We start from the raw sequence: 18,060 nt of genomic DNA on the forward strand, positions 1-18,060 counted from the left end.
CTAAATTAATTTTTCTAACGAAATGTTGAAATCTGGATGTTGCAAGAAAATATATAAATGCAGAAATAACATATTAATAAGTTGGAGGCTTGTACTCTACTTGAATTTAGTTAGGAATATTTTTGAAAAACAAAAAAGTGACTTTGAAATTTCGTCGAAAATACTAGGTACATTTTTAGCTGTAGGAAAAAGTGGATGGGAAAGAAAACGTAACATAAGAAATAGAGTGGCTCAATGTTAAGTGATCCAAGTATTTTGGGTATTGTTGTAATTTTTTGTAAAAATTGTTTTATTTGTAAGCTTGAGTATAATAAGACGTAAACTGAAAAATGGTAGTAGTTTTGATATGTTGAAAATTTCGGTATAAGGTCTCTTTAAAGTGGAATATCTGTGGTTCTTTTTGACTTTCTGACACTTTTTTAAATTTATTAGGATAAAATAAATTTCATTTTTTTGTGAAATTTTAGTTTTTGCTCTAGTCACACATCTCTTTATATTTAAAATTTTTTTTAATAACACCTGAGAATATGCTCAGTAATATCTGGAGTTTTTGTAACGGGACTCCCATATCTTTTGAAGTTATATTGTTTGGGGAAAAATAAATCCATTATTTTCTCGTTAGATGGCTATAGTGATCGATATCTCGAAAAGTATCTATCAAACAATTTAAAGTTTATGGACGTTGCCAAGGTGACATTTCTCACTAAAAAAAATCTTGTGTTGTTTTTTGCTTGTTTCATTCAGGTGTGAGTTACAGGGTCTTACCAATGAAAGTCAACAAAGAAAAATTCGGTAAGTTTTACAGTTTTTCTTTGAGAAAGCCGAAAAAGGCAAGCCAGGTCGCTGAAATTGTGCATGGCGTCTACGGTGTCGATACTGTAACAGTTACGCGCAATTTTGGTTTCGTCAATTCCGTTCAAGCATTTTTGATGCTAAAGAAAATGTCGATAATGTCGATAAAATTACGGAAAAAATCGAGGTTGACCGGCATGTTAGTAGTCATAGCATCGCTTTGGAGCTAAAAAGTGACCAAAATTGAATGCAAAAATAATTAATTTTTCCCCAATCTAATATTTATAATCCAATTTCGTTTATATTGATTTCTGTGCAATTCCCGTACTGCTTTATTGTTAAGTTTGAATTTTGTAGCTGGTTTTATATGCTCGACGCATGTTTTCGTTATGACCCTATCTAATGAAACTGAAATAGTAAAAAGCGTCATATCCTATAGCAATTGGGCTAACATTTTTTTCTTCCAAATATCAGTCTACTTCAAAAACAGAAAAAATTGCATGTACTGGCGTCTGAAGTGGCACCCCAGTGGTGGTATTATATATACAGTGAAACCTCCCTTGGACGGACACTCACTGCCTTCTATCCGCCCAAGAGAGGTTGCCACTTAAGGGAGGGTAGCCTATTTTTAGAACTTTTTTAGTTTTTTAATGAATTTAATATTATTTCTTTCTTGAGTAAAAGATTGATATGTGATACCATCATTCAAACAAAACCGTGCATGCATTTTTTCAAAAGTGCATATTTCCTTTTATTCCATTTATGTACACTGACGTGAGTTTTTTGCTTTTTAACTATTTAGCAGATGGTTTTCCAATTTTTTTAGCAATTCGAAAGCACTAAAGTCTTTGGCACCACACATCCGTTTTGATGGAATAATCTCTTTATTTTTGCCGATGAATGCAGCCTGTGTTTTTTTCAATTTTGAACCTAATAAGGACTCATTTCTTTTCAAATTTCATACAGTGACTCGGTGATGACATCATAACAAATGTACTGAATTAAGTACAGTAGATTCTGTTGGTATTCTGGATTCTGCGGTATATACGTTCCGCAAGAAACGTCATAAAAAACAGCATAGAAAATGCTACCAGTATAATAACTACCATATAATAACTATAGATACGTTCCATAGACCGCATGAATCTGAAATAATTAAATAAAATCGCATAAACAAAATATTGTATTTTTGAAAATTATATCTTTATTTAAAAAAGCGTCAGAATCGAAAAATAAATTGACATCGTCAGAAATAGAATCAGACAATACCCGCATGTTGCGCATTCGTTTAGGATTTGGCGTAAAATCACTTCCGTCACTTGAGGAAATGTACACGTCTGATCTGGATGGTGATGCAGGCGGTTCCATACTTGTAGGGTTAGCATTTCTGATGTAATCTGTGATGAGTTTTTGCTTAGCTGGTTTAGAATCTTGTTTATATGTACAATTCCCGATAGGTCGACATGCATTTTGTAATTAAAAAAAAAACCGCACTATTTCAAAACCGCATAAAAACAGAGTCTACTGTATTTTTTATTTTGAATAATTATGTCGCCATGATTTGATTAGTAAATCTTACCCACTGGCTAATGCCCGGACAGACTTCGCAAGCGTTAATAAAATCACTGCGCAAACCAAACTAGCTCAAAGCTGCATTTGAATTTGGTATCTCCGCAAAAGTAGTCCGGTTACGCAAAATGACCTTGCCCAATACCAGTGGGGTCTCAGCATTGGGAAGGACCTCTCCGAGCCGTTTGATACCAAACGAGGTTTCAGACAGGGTGACTCGCTGTCGTATGACTTCTTTAACCTGGAAAGGATCGGGCGAGCCGCAGAACTTAATCGCTCAGGCACAATTTTTTATAAGAGCGTACAATTGTTGGCGTATGCCGATGATAATAACATCATCGACCTTAAATAGAGGTATTTGTGTAAATTTTATGAAAAATAATTGTTCGCGTCCGGTGAGGAGAGTGCCGGCTTAAGAGAGAGTAATTTGTCCCAAAATTCACATTTAAAATTTGGTATAGGAAAAAATATCCGCCCAAGGGAGGTGCCCGTCTAATAAAGGAGTTCGTTAGGAGAGGTTTCACTGTATATATAATTGGCGCTTGCACCCTCGTTGGGTGTTTGGGGGAGCTCCTACTCCTATTTGTGGTGTGCGTCTTGATTTTGTTCAACATATGCCTGGACCTACAGTTTCAACTCGACCACGAACGGCAAATGTTTTTTGTGAGGAGTTTTGTTGTTTTTTTTTTTGGTATTAGATGTCGCATATGAACGTGCGACGTGGCAGTCAATGCGTTAAAGAATACCCTTTAAGCTTAAAAAAATCAATACATTTATATATAATAATTTATAGTAACATATTTTACTAATATTTTCATAACATCCAACGTGAGCACAACTGCCTCTTAGCAACAAAATATGTATTGCGTTTACAAGAATTACTTTGCCACGAAGTCCCCGTTCTAATTAATTCTAAGCTTAAGTACTCGTTTGTACAAACCAAAGCTATGTAAGCATTGCGAGCCACGCATACCAAGTACATAATCGCATAAAAGTATTCGTACAAATATGAGTATTTGACATGTAGGCATCTCAATTCCCCCAGCACTCCACACGTTCTCCGAAAATGGCAATGGCGCTTCAAACTGTCCAAAGCAACGATGCGCTGATGTGTTTCAGCCACTTCCGTGAATTGGATACCGCTGGCATGACAATAAACTGACACTCAACTATCGCTCACAACAAAAAAGAAAACTACACAAAGTAAACAATTACAGATAGCGCACCGACAGCCGCCGATGCATCCAAAAACAATCTGGGTGGAAAGAAAGACAAACAAAACACGAAATCAAAAGCTTGAACAGCACTTTGGTCGCGTGCGCGCATGCGTATTGGCGCTCACTATACCTCGTACATACCTACTAGTTTTACAATGCTTAACACACAAAGCGTGGCGCAGCCGACATGTGGCGCGCGAATTGTCGATTGCCGCACAATGTGAACACAATCGATCAAACAGACTTCCCTGTGTGTCAATTGCCAAGAGCGGCATGCGTGGGGCACCACAAACGCCACAGGTATGAAATTTTCTACAACGCTATTGCTGCGTCGCGTATTCGCTCAATGGGCTTTGCAGCTGGTCGTATAGGTATGAGTATCTACATACATATGTGCATATGTAGGCTCTGGCCACACGCATACATACATATATATTTATCGCCCGTTGGCGCAGCGATCACTAAATATGGTCCGATTAATTGGCGCTATCATTGGAATGTCATAATAATCATGCACGCATGCACATACGTATGCACAAAGGAGCTTCGTTGCACCACGGCGTACATCGCCTTGCGTACACAGGGGAACGCACAAGCGCGTTTGAGACCGAGCCAGTGGCGCCAGTCAAAGCCAAATTGGGCAAAAGACATGCGCTAAAAATTCAATGCCACAATAGCTGTAATCTTTGTTGTGTAGCGTACTCGTTCATCAGTATATGCACACATAAATATGTACATATGTATATCAAAGATTGTATGAATACACACAGGCACTTGCTATGTAGCACGCGGAATAATAGTTATTGGTATTGAAAGCTGATAGGTAAGCATCTATGCGACTGGCAATTGCAGTTGTTAATGAATTTCAGAAGAAATTGAATTATAAGTGAGATCCATATTGGTGCAATGCAGTCTTATGATATGATATGATTTCTGCTTTGTTCGAGAAGGACAAATACATACAGCTATTTTCAAAATAATAGGAATGCCCATGCCAACTACATTCAGTCACAATTTTTTCGCTTGTAAGAACATGTACGCAAAGCATTTTTCTAGCGGTACTTCTAACGGGGCTCACCAAGTAACATATGAGGCATTATTTTCAGGTAGTTAAAAAATGAATAAATAAGTGGCGCGTACACTTCTGTTAGGTGTGTGCGTCTTGATGTTGGAGGGACCTACAGTTATTTTTAAGCCGTCTTCGAACGAAAAATGTTTTTTTATGAGAAGCATTTTTCATGACAGAAACACACTCGGGGTCTTACCATTGCCTGCCGAGGGGCGACCGCTATTAGAAAAACATTTTTTCTATATTTTTGTTTTTCATGCACGGAAATTCGTGCTTCCTACGTAGTTCCAAATGCTACTCACACACCAATCCATTTGGCTAAGGCGATCGTTTGAGGTTGCTTTTCACAAATTCATTTCTGTGTGAGGCTTGCTTCTGTGCTATTCAAAAAAATAGGAGTGCCAGTTGAAATCTATTTAAAAAATGATTATTTAACATTTTGTTTAGAAAACTGGAAAGCAAATATGAACAACTAAATTAGATAAGAATGAGCAAAATTTAAATATTTCGCTTTGCTTTTACTTTCGAAGAAAACTTCGATGAAGAGCTTCAAATCATTGAAAGTCCTCCAAAAAAAATTTAAAACATAAAGAAAAAAATGTTAAAAATAAAGAAAAAAATGTAAAAAATAAAGGAAATACTCTTCTGCTCTGACCAAATGGTAGCGAATGCCTTGTCGTATAAAGATACACCCGAAAAAAGTGTTCGCAAACGCAAAACAACCAAAAAATGGATACGAAAAATATTGGGCGTGCTAAAAACATTGTAACATAAAATTTGTATAAGCTATAGAAACAACTTTTATTATATTTTATTTTATTTTATTTTCTCATATCAATTCTCTTTGCTATATGTAATATGGCGAAATTTAGATTTGTCTCATTAGGCGATGGTCATTAGTATATGCCGCTCTCTGCCAATTCATTTTAAGCTGCTGCTCAATTTTGATTTTTTTTGTTTTTAGCAATTTTCTTTTAACAATTGCCTAATATTTTTAATAGGTCGCAAATGTGTATAGTTCTGCGGGTTGTGGACCTTTTAAACAATATTTACTCTATGGTTTTGATACCATTCCATGGCAAAACATCGTTAATGGCACGATGCTAAATCGGGCACCAAACATTTTTGCGAACCCTCCGTATAAATTTCTGGATTTATAGTGCCAGTTGTTATGAAAGTTTTGTTTTTCATAACACACTGACAGTTGGTTTGCCAAGCCGAATATTTTTGGTGGAACTTGCCAAATATTTTTTTCCTTAAAGGCACTTGGGACCCTCTTCTCTTCGTTGCAGTATAAAACTCTGCGCCCAGAATCTGCTTAAAGTCAGTTTTGACGTATGTTTCATCGTCCATAACCACACTGCCATATTTATGGATTTCTTGACTTTATAATTTTCACGCACGTACTTTGGTACTCTTATTTGGTTTATCATTTCGATTGGGTGTTACAATCTATTAACATACATATATAATCGTAAACCTTCACTTTTGCGCATTTTTTGGACCCAACCTTTCGACGTATTGGCGTGTTTCAAAGCATCTCGAAGTGAAAGGCAAGTTTGTTTGCAATAATCACACCACTTCTTTGGGTTGTGACTGCGACACAAATCCCTCTTTCAGACCTTCGTTCACCCGACAAGATTTCAATCAACTTTTTTAACACATAATTTACCATACTTTTCGGACTATTTAAAGTTTTTGCTATGGCATTGTGCGACAAATGACCAATTTCTGCTTTTTGCGCACAATTTTCTCCGCAAGCTCACACTAAACGAAACACATTTTGAATACGTAGAATACGTAAAAGTTATGAAAAGTGAATACGTCAATTAAGGAGTCCCGGTGGTCTAGAATTTTCAAAAACTCGATTTTTTTCTTTGATATTTCGAAAGTATAGCCTTTTAAGAATATACTGTTAAATTTTGAAAGGATATTCCCAGTATTTTCGATTCAACAGCCGTTTTAGCAGGTAGAGTCAGATTCGTCACGTGGCGGCATCAATGGTCGCATTTAAATGGTCAAAACTTTAAACTCAATTATCTCAAAACTACTTTTTTTGGTCTGGTGTTGTCAAAAAACAAATATTCAACCGAATCGTTTCTTTTCTGCTAATATCCACTTAAATCTTTACGCCACTCCCGTTCACTTTTACAAGAACAATTTGTTAAACTTTTCAAAGTACAGTCAACAAAGTCTTGAAACTAATAAAATTTCTTTTGAAAATGGATCTTCAAATCATAGAACGCAAAAAAAAATTTCCTGTAATCGTACGCACAACCAAGAGGGGCTTTTAGGGCTTAAACAAATTTAAGAAAATATTATAAATTTTGTTTGTAATAACTTAGAAGAATTTGAGGAAGTTCAGATGGAATTTGGAATCTTTGGAAAAAGGGTCTTTCAAAAGGGATGCATAAATGTCTGTGGTGAATAATTCCTTTACGGTACTTTTTTAAATCATCTTTGACATTTGTCAAGTAGACAGTATTAGAATTTTACATGACAGATGAAATGAGATACTAAGGCAGCAAGGTGCCCACATATGAAAACCGAACAAAATCAAAATCGAAATTGGACAGATGTTAACACACATTTAGTAGGAGTTGTAGATGTGGAGTTAGTTCCAACCGAAGTTTGAAGTTGAGCTATAGACTGTTGCTTTTTGTTGCATACCTGAAAGCAACATTTTGAGCGGCGTCTTCAATGTGGTAATAAAAGATTTGTGAGAATTTGTGATCTCGCGCATTCAGAGCAGCGGCTGCGTGAGTCGAGTAGTCAATGATCTGGAAGTTTGCGTATGACTCAGTTAGGTAGTAGCCCATTGGCAACAATTTAATGTATTTTCTACTAAACGGCTTCACCTTAGCCTTTTTTTGGTGGGTGAGGTAGGGTTCAAAACGCCTTCGCACTTACAGCGACAGTCGTCTACTGCGTTGAGTGGTGTGGCCAACAAAACAATTTCTCCTCCTCGTCCTCTTCTGGGGAGACTCCTTTCTCGGAACTACTTTCTGCATTACTTCGGGAGGCCTCAGAAAGGTGTCCATGAAATGGACTAGGTCTGTTCACTCACGCCTGGGTCCACCATATTTGTAGCCAGCTTCATGCTCGCCTTCTTATGTCTCTGTCCGCTTTGTTGTACTGTGTCGAGGTCCATCTTTTTCCCCTAATACGTCTTCAATGTATCTTTTAATCGCATTCCAGCTGATCTCGCGTTCAAGCATTACTGTTTACAGGGTCCGGCACTCGAAGTGTAACAAGTTAAAAATGCCATAAATTTAGTTTGGAAAATTAATTTTATTTAATTCAAAGTAAAAAATTTGTAAAAATAACATTAAATTAAGAATCCATTTTCTTTTGCTCGATATGACCACCTTTTACCTTGACTCTGCCACTCGCGGGCAATGGGTTTTTCAGCTCCTCGAGACTGGAGAATCTTTTAGTTCGAACTTAGCTCTCCAAAATGGCCCAAAGAGAATAATCCATCGTATTCGCGTCTAGTGAACTTGAGAGCCATTGTGTGGACGTTATGAAGTTCGGGACGTTGTTTTTTAGCCATTTTTGGTTCACTCGAGCTTTGTGAGACGGTGCCAAGACCTGTTGAAACGTCCATGGCTTGGCACTGAAATGTTTGTCTGCCCACGGCTTCAAAGTAACTTTCGGAATACTTTCCCGATAATATTTCGCATTTACCTTAACGCCAGGCTCGATGAAAACGATTGGAGAGCGCCCAACTGCGGTTACAGCGGCCCAAACCATTACCTGTGGCGGGTGATGCCTCCTGGTGGCCAATCGATTACTCAAATTCTCTTATGAATGGTCGATCAAATAAACCCTATCGTTTTGGCAGTTTACAAATTGCTAAATTTGAAAAATTTTTTCGTCAGAAAACACAATGTTCGGAAAATGGCCGCTTCCGGCAAAGCGAAACAACTCCTTCGCTCTCTCAAGTCTGACTTGTTGCAGCTTTGGTGTGAGATCATGCGCCTTTTGGATCTTGTAAGGCTTGACTTTGAGATCGTTTTTCAGTATGCGGTGGATGCTACGGTCACATATTTTCCGTTCTTTCACCATTTGATTGACACTTCGTCGGGGATTTCGCTCAAGTCGCTTCTTCACTTTTTGAGCCATTTCACGTGACTTTGCAGTCTTTTGATGACCACCCAGGGCCATCATCGCTCGACCCCGTCATCGCTCGGGGCATCGAAATATATGCACCTCGGGTTGCTACCTTACACACGCAGTACAAAAATCATGCTTTCGTGGCACTTAATACAAACATACATCTCATCATCATACAGAAGGCATTATACTTACGATGATTTTCCTAAGTGTATCCAATCGTATTTTTCTTTTACTGAAGACAACAATACTTAGTACTAATACTTTTAGCAGGATTGGCGGATAATCCATTCTAACTCCATCCATTGCGGTTTAGAAATAAATACTTTGTAACAAGGCCTCAACGAACTCAACTAACTACTTATTAAAATTAGCATTAAAGCAAAACACTTTTATTATCAAATAAAAATCACACAAAAAATTATTTTTATAACTCAAATATTCTATTAGCCAATACCGATTCGCATAAATTTAACACCATAAAGTGTTTATTCAACTAACTTTATTTTGTATTGCATGCGTTGAAATTACAATGTATGAGTGTGTATGTATGTCTATACGCATGCATACTCGATATGAGTATAATTGGCGTAGACATCCTTTCCTCGATATATGGCCCTGGTTCGCCTACAATTTGTGGTGACGTTTGGCCGTGGAGAGCCTGACAGCTTCATGCAGGCGGTGTTGACAATTTATATAAGAAACTCTAGACAGCTACGAGGAAGAATTGTTTTTCTATGATTTGATGTTTCATGTAAACAGTGGGGCTCGAACGCAGGTCTAACCGTTTGGTGGTGACATATAAATATAAAAATGCACGGGTATGATGACCGTCAGCAAAACGATTACTGCGGCAATAAAAGGAGAAACAAATAAAAATATTCGAAAACCAGTCAAATCCCAAACGTGAGAAGTGCAAGTCGAGGTAGGTAACAATGGCAAACATTTTCTCTACAAATGTCATCGCAACAAATGAAATGGGTAGGAAAATAATAATAAAAGTGGAATAAAAATAATTTGTTAATAAGTAATGACAAAAGCAAAAAAAAAAACAATAAAAAATATTAAGTTTTCGCTTCATAAAAATCTGTAATATACTGTCGCAAATTTATGGCTTTTCGCCTAGCACACAAATGTGACGCTGACTATGGTTGCTGTTGTACTTTGTTGCTATAATATGTTTTTGTTTCTTTTTGTATTGTTTTTTTTTTTGTGCCGTAGTACTACTTCGCTATTCTTGGCTTACAGCGTTTTTACAAAAAGCCAGGAAAATATAAAAATAAAATCACAAATTCACAGTCGTATTATATGGATACTTTGGAGTTTACAACTCGCAAAAATACAAAAACAGTGAAAAAAAAGAAACAGTAAATATTGAGTTTTATGAGCAGCATAAATTACAGATATACGTATTACTTTAAATGTAACTGCAAATATTTATATGTTTGTATGTTAGGTTTAGACCAGGCATATGCAAGGTGGCGCAAATTTATTTTTCCTTGCTCACTCCGCTTGGGAGCATAGGGCCTCGACAAGACTCTCCCATCGTACACAATTCTGGGCTGTTGTTTTTGCGTGGTCCCATGTAATGTCGGCATCTGCTAGCTCACGCAACATCGACCTTCTCCAAGTATTTTTTGGACGACCGCGAGCTCTGCTCCTTTGCGGGTTCCAGTCCAATGCCATTTTCGTGATGCTATCTGGTGGTTTTCTAGGGGTGTAACCTATCCATTCTCTGTGTTTGATTTCATATATTAATCTCCATAGCGCGTCGTTCTTGACGGTGTTCGACCTTGAATATTCTACAGATGAGGCGGTTTGTTGACGAAAGGTTGTAGCCTCTATGTGAAAGTGTTAAGGACCAGCCATCTTTAAACTCCGTTTAACAATACTGACTTCACATATGAGCTGAATATTCGCAGTTCGGGACGTCAAGAGATTTACGAACTCGCCCACATTGTACGCATTTGCCCGAACATCGCCCTTTCTTTGTTAAGCCTGAAGTTTGCATCGTCATCTGCTCCGCCGTCTTCTGTGATAGTGCAAACGAGGTAGCAGAAACTTTCTATAAATTCCACCGGTATATGTCTTCTTTTATTGTGGTTGAATTTCATAGCCTGGCTATGCTGAGAGATCTGGTGAAACTCCATACAATACTTTTTCGTGCAGAGTTAATTGGCACATCACGTTGTCTAGGGCGATTGCGAAGAGAAGGGCGACAGGGGATAACCTTGCCTTACGCCTGCGTTGGTGGTGAATGGGTCGCTGATGTTGCCGTTGTGATGCACTGCCAGTTCGGAGTTTTCGTAAAGGGCTCTGATGTGGCCGATCGTCTTAAAGCGAACTACGTTTCTACACAATGCCAGCCATGTTGAGTCTCGTTTGATTGTGTCGAATGCCTTCTTAAAGTTAACGATGCTGTAAAGCGGAGAGCGCCACTCAACTGATTGTTCTAATATGATGCGAAGAGTGTTTGATTGGTCAACACAGCTTGCACGCCTCTTAAGGAGTGTTCGGTGCATCGGAGTCTGTATGATCGTGGCTATAATTTTGTAGATGGTGTTGAACAGCGTTATTTCTCGCCAGTTGTCGCAGTCAAGGCAAATCGCCCTTCTTGGGCAGCTTCACGATAATGCGATTCGTCCAGGACGGAGGCAGCTTTTTATTGTTCCATACGGATGTGCTGTGGCGATGAAGAATTTCCGGTGAAACTTGAGGGTGGGCGATCAGTAGTTCTGGCTGTATGCCATCTTCGCTCGCGGTTTTGTTGAGCTACACGATTATTAATTAATCATCCAATTTTTTGTGAATAAGTTTTTTACTAATTAAAAAAAAACATAATTTTGAATGATGGGAATTTTTATTTTGTCTTTTACGCAAACCATTGCATGTCTGTATGCATACTGCAGCTGTCTAATTCGCCTTTCGATAGGTTGATTCATTTAGCGCCACCTTGTGCAAGTGCATTTGTATGTAGTTAAGTTGGTATTTTTGTGCCTTAATTGCCATAAAATCATAATGCACTTAGGTATTATATTTGACGTTGGAAGTAACTAAGTATGTATGTATGTATGTATGTGTGTGTGTACGAGTATGTTAGCCGTTCAATTGTGCTTTATTTATTTCTTTGTTTGTGCAACACTTGAGCTTCAAATGAAAATGAGTTAAAGTGCAATTACAACGCGCATATATTTTAGCACAAATACTTAAGGGTTCATTTTTATTTAAGTTTTTTAGTAGAAATTTAAAATTAAATAAAATGCATAAATAGCAAACTAACAAGCTGAGTATTCACTTCATTGAATAACGCTTTTTTTTGCTTTAGTGCCTGGTTCTAAAGTTGTGAAACTCTTCGGTTCAGATAAACGATTTATTCAAAGATCCCCCCTCGGCAGAAGCATGCCTCCGAGTGTATTCCTGCCACGAAAGGGTGTTAAATTTTCCAAATTTACTTCAATATTTTATGTAGGAGGAGGAGGAGCTCGGCCAAACACTCAAAAATATATATAAAAAAGGGGATGCCCTTTCAACAACCATCTTCAATCTAGTTCTGCAGTATGCTATTAAAGGCTTCATGAGATCGGGGCATCTATTTCCCAGGTCCACTCTGACTATATGATACGCGGCCCATATAGCATTTGTCGTCCGTAGAAGACTTCTTCCTGGCCATACTCAAAAATGCTAGATTGGTAGGACTGGCAATAAACATAAACAAAATCAAACATATGAGGACCTCAAAATTGAAATGGAAAGCGTCTGGCGTTATTGACATCAAAGACTTCAGTTTTCAGAGCGTGTCCAAATTTACATATCTCGGTGCACTAATAAGTACAGGATAATGGCGGCGAATCGTGAAATCAAGATCTCTCTCATGTAGACTCGCGAACTCGCTATTTATAAATCATTCATTCGACCCGTGTTGACCTACGGCGCAGACATTTGGAGCATTAATCTTGCAGTTGAGGGGCGCCTAAGAATATTTGAGCGCAAAATATTGCGTAAAGTATTTGGCACAATACGTGAGGCAGATAGTGAGTACAGAATCAGGCACAATAAGTAGCTGTTACGCCTCTGCGATGGCGAAGATATTGTAAGATTTATCAAGTCGCAACGCATCAGATGGGCAGGTCACATCATCAGCTTGGATGACGGTAGGCCACAGAAACTTCTGCTGGACTACAATCCTTTATGCTCAAGACCCCGTGGAAAGCCAAACACAACTTGGCTGCATAACGTCGCCGAGGACCTGGAAAAATAAAGCGTAAAAAACTGCAAATTTCCAGCTCTGGATCGTGTTGAATGGAGGAAGATTGCTTAGGCAGCTTAAGCTCACGGTGGGCTGATACGCTAAAAGATGATGATGATTTATATAAAAAGTTTTTGAATAAGGGCGGGTAGATGTTGAAATGGAATAAAATGGCGTTTGCTGTGTGGCACGTAGCGCCGTCCTGCTGGAGCCACATGTCGTCTAGGTCCATATGGTTCAATATGGGCCATAAGAAATTGGAAGGGCCACCACGACTACCGAAAAATGGGCGCAATGCGCGCAACGTTTGCGTTAATGAACACTCATTTTTAAAAATAAAGTTTTATCATTTGAACGTGCTGTTCAATCGTGTAACTTGCCATGATGATTTGGCATAAACAACTGGATAATAAACAAAAGATTTGACAGATGTCACCAAAACAAAATGGCTGCCACAGGGCGCCAAAATCGACCCGCGCCAATTGAAAAACCCGAATAGCCTTCTTAAATTTATTATAGATCCATTTGAAATAGCCAGTGATAATGCGATGCAGAAAACCTTTTCTTTTCTGTCGTTCAAGAAGCCTCTCACACGTCACCAAACGTTTCTCGATATCCCTTTCCTTCAATTTATGTGGCTCCCAGTTACCTGCTTTATGGACCATTCCCATCGCGTGCAAACGTTTACCTACGATTGAGCTGTCAACATCAAACTTTTTAGACATATCATCAAGGGTTCTGCATGCATCCTTATCCAACAATTGTTGTAGAGTATCTTCGAATTTTTTTGGTGGCCTTTTGCGATCTTTATCACTCACGTCATAATTGCCACTTTGGAAGCGTCGAAACCACTCTTCCCGAGTTGTATTTGATGGAACGTGATTGCCGTAAATATTGGTCAATATACGACACGTTTCAGCTGCACTTTTCTTTAAAAGATAATAATGAAGCATGGCTTCTCGCAAATGCTATTTTTCGAGACGAACGTAGACATCAGATAAAAAAGGATCTTTACGCTTCAAACGAATGCCAGCTATTGCGGTCGAAACCTCACATTTACATATACCTTCAAATCACCAGTATATTATTAAAGCGAACACAAAAATCCCTTAACTATTAGTGGTTTCTCATTAAATTCTAATTATTTTTATGTAAATACATTTCATTTGGCTTCAAAAACTTTTAAATTTTTGCTCAAATTGAAAAAAGAATGTAAGTTTCCATACAAATTTCATGTTTTTTATACGGAATTAAAAAATATATTTTTAAGGACACGTTTTTATATTTAATAAAACGTAAGTCTCAAGTTCCTTAAAACTCGCATTGATTTTTGAGAAGTTTTTTTGTTTTGCTGAAGGCGTTAGGAGCTTTCTTCCATATATCGAATGCAAGAAATTTTTCGTAGTTAGAGAAAATACAGAAGATCGCCAGTAAAAAAGGAAAAAAAAACAACTTTATTTTTGCCATCATTTCAGAATGAATAGCACTACCCTAATCGAGGTGCTGAAAACTAAAACAGATGCCCAGATACACAGCCACCCAGCTTGCCCTTGAGCTTTTAACCATTGGTGTGTACCCTACAATTTTTATACCACCTCCGAATTTGGTAATGGCAGCAAAATACTTGGAGCTTTGCATTACGAAGCGACTGGTATTAGATAAAATTTTGGATTATCATGTCTACAGTGTAGATATACGAGGTGTGTTCAAAAAGTATCGCGAATTTTGAATTTTCCCAGGTTACGTATATTCGAATTTCGATTTTTTTGTGGCGATATGTTGGTACCCATGCCTCTCACTCATGCGGACGAGTTCGGCCATTTTGAATGTTCAGTTAATTGTTGATAGCTGCTTTGCTTGCACGTGTTTCGGCTCGTCTTCGTTGTTTACCTATTCACAAATATGGATCGAAGAACCTGTATCAAATTTTGTGTGAAAAACGAAATTAAGTGCACGGATGCATTCCGAATATTGACTGTCTCATACGGAGAAGCTACTTTGGACCAAAGCAACGTTTATCGGTGATACGAAATGTTCTCAGAAGGCCGAGAAGATGTGAACGACAAAAAGCGTGCCGGAGGCCCGAGCACTTCAACAACAGACAAAAAAATTGATGAAGTGAATAAAATGATATTGGCCAGTCGTCGAATCACCGTTAGAGAAGTTGCTGAGGACCTAGACATATCGATTGGCTCGTGCTATTCGATTTTTTTCAATGATTTGCTGTAGGTAATACCATATCCACTTCAGCTACCACGTTGCTTATTCTAAAGCGGTCCAAAACATTTGCGGTCTTGTTAAGGCTGAAGCTCTGAGGTAATAAGCGGCAGCGATTCCAAAAAGAACATTCCGATGACTTATAATTTTTGAAAGTACCACTAAGGTCTAGGGCCATATGGCGACATTCTCAACAATTAGGCATTCATGAATCGACGGCGACTTTTTGGCGGATTTTATCTGTAGTCGTGGACATGGTGGCCATTCAAATGATGCCATTTTTGCACATATAATTGATAAGAGCCATATTTCGAATAAGAATAGTGAAACCAGAAAGAATCTAAATTTTTACATGTTTTAATTGCAAACAACATCTACGCCCGTTTTTGAAAGAACCTCCGCAGATATATATTGGGTTAAGGAATAAGTTCACAGCGTTTTTATATTTTCTTTTATTTCACAACGATTTGTTTGCTGTTCGGCAAAGGATAAATATTCATTCGATAGAACTCTTTCTGCTCTACAAAACTATGTTAATTGTACTTTTGAGATATTTAATTTTTTATTATTAGTTGTGAAGCTTAGAAATGGAATACCCAGGGGGCAAAAATTAACATTTTCGACACCTGCTTTTCTTTGCTTTTCATCGAAATCAAAAAGCTGCTGAAGCAGCCCAGGACAATCGCGACGTGTATGCAGAAGGTGACATCGGCGAGTCTACAGCACGGAAAGGATGTGCAAAGTTCAAAAATGGTGACTTTGAAGGAGAACGATCGCCAAACCAGTCGAGAATTGTCGGAAAAAATGAGCTGCCATCATAAAACGATCCTCAATAACCTTCCTGCAATGGGATTTACTGAAAAATTGGGAGCCTGGGTGCCTCACGAGCTCAACGAAAAAAACAAATTTCAAATACCTTCGAATTACTTAACCCGCCATTGGGCAAGATGCGGTCATAAAAAGCGCTTTTTGAACGGACTCGTCACGAGAGATGGGAAATGCAATGAAGCAAAAGCATCAAAGTTAAGAGTCAAGTCGGATCTTCATCCAAAAATGATCATGATATGTGTTTTTTGGGAATGGGAGGGCATGGTGCAGTGTAAAATATTCGAAAAGAATGCCACGACCAACAATAAGTTTCCTTTATACCGCTTTTAAACTGCAAATGCTTTTTTATGAGCTTTTCATGGCAGACACCAGTTTGGGCCGTAAAGAGTAATCCATCAGAAGAATGGGAAGATCTTAACATCTTGATCATTTCCTTAAGAAAAAAACAACAAAAATATATATTTGTGCGATTTTCAGAATGAGTCCCTTACGAGTAAGCATCGAGCACTTCCCTCCCATACTTTTGTAGCATTGGCATTTTTTTCAATACTTTTAACGAGTGCAGGTATCGAGCACCTGTCGGCACCGGGAAAACACTACATACATACATATGTATTGTATATGAGCAACCGATTTCCATAATAATTAAACACCTTTGGTTAAAACTTGTTTTGAATATTTATTTTATTTTTAATTTTTTATTTTTATTTATTTAAGCGATCATTTCAACTGCTTTCCATACCAACTCATTTGCCATACAAACAATTTTAATTTTAACACTCAGTTACGCGATTTCTCTTTTCCAAATTTTTGTTCTCTTTTCTTACTTTATTTAATGTAAAATTCTACATTTTTAAATTTCAAAACCTAGCTATAGGTAAATGGACGATAAATTTTAGATATTAAAAAATTGAGATTTTTCTATTTAATTTTACGTACATTTGTGTGTATGCGTGTATGTAGGTATGCATAGAAATTGCATTTATTTTACAAGAAGTGCGCATGGCTGCGCATGGCGTTTAAGCTAATCGAATTTTATGGCAAATTTTCAAGTATGTATGTGTGTGTTTATTCGTGTACTTGAGTATGTTTGTGTGGATGTTTGTATGTTGCATATTAATTAAGAAGATCCTTCGTTTGAATGCATACACGCTTTTGTGTTTTGTTTTTGATTTATTATTTTTTCAAAAAACTTCATTTTTGATTTATTTATTTTCTTTATTGAAATTCATTAATTTTGTTAGATATTTAACTACATTTGCTAACTTAAGTTAGAATTGGATTGCGTTAAAATTAATTAAGTTTACAACACATTTGATTTACGTAGGTATTGGTATGTATGTATGCATGTGGGTAAGTATGTCCCTGTTTAAGAGTACAAACATGCTTATGAGTGTGTGTGTATGCTTGTAAATATTCATTTAAGTTTTACGTACATGGAAGCTAATAAGTAAACATTTATGTATGTGTATATGTAAGTATATAAGTAAATAAGTAAATCTTGTTTCTTTAAGCAAAATACTGTTGTTGTGCGAACTGTTTGTTGTCATTATACATAGGCTTTTGTTTTTATATGTAGTTATAAGCTAATACAATACATTTATAGTACATTTGTATGCATGTATATGTATAGGTATGTTTGTATGCGTTTATGCATTGTATATATTTTATTTCGAAAGTACATTTAGTTACATTGTAATTAAAATTAATTAAATTTATGCATACTTTTGTATTCGTATTAGTAGGGCATTAGTGATTATTTATTTAAAAGGAAAATACAAATTGCTAACAAATAAATTGCGCAGTTTTACAAATTGGCGCAAAATAAATATTACGGAAAAAAAATCAACTATTTGCTAGGCTGCTTAGAATTACTTGCGAACACATACACATACTCGCACATACGAATGTGTATGTTTGTATGTGCGTATGCGCATGTGATGAAATAGCTAAACTCTAAAACTTATTTTCAAATAAATTATTCTTAAAGCTAAACATCATTAAAT

This window comes from Anastrepha ludens, chromosome 6 (assembly GCF_028408465.1).
Source record: "Anastrepha ludens isolate Willacy chromosome 6, idAnaLude1.1, whole genome shotgun sequence".
Lineage (NCBI taxonomy): Eukaryota > Metazoa > Arthropoda > Insecta > Diptera > Tephritidae > Anastrepha > Anastrepha ludens.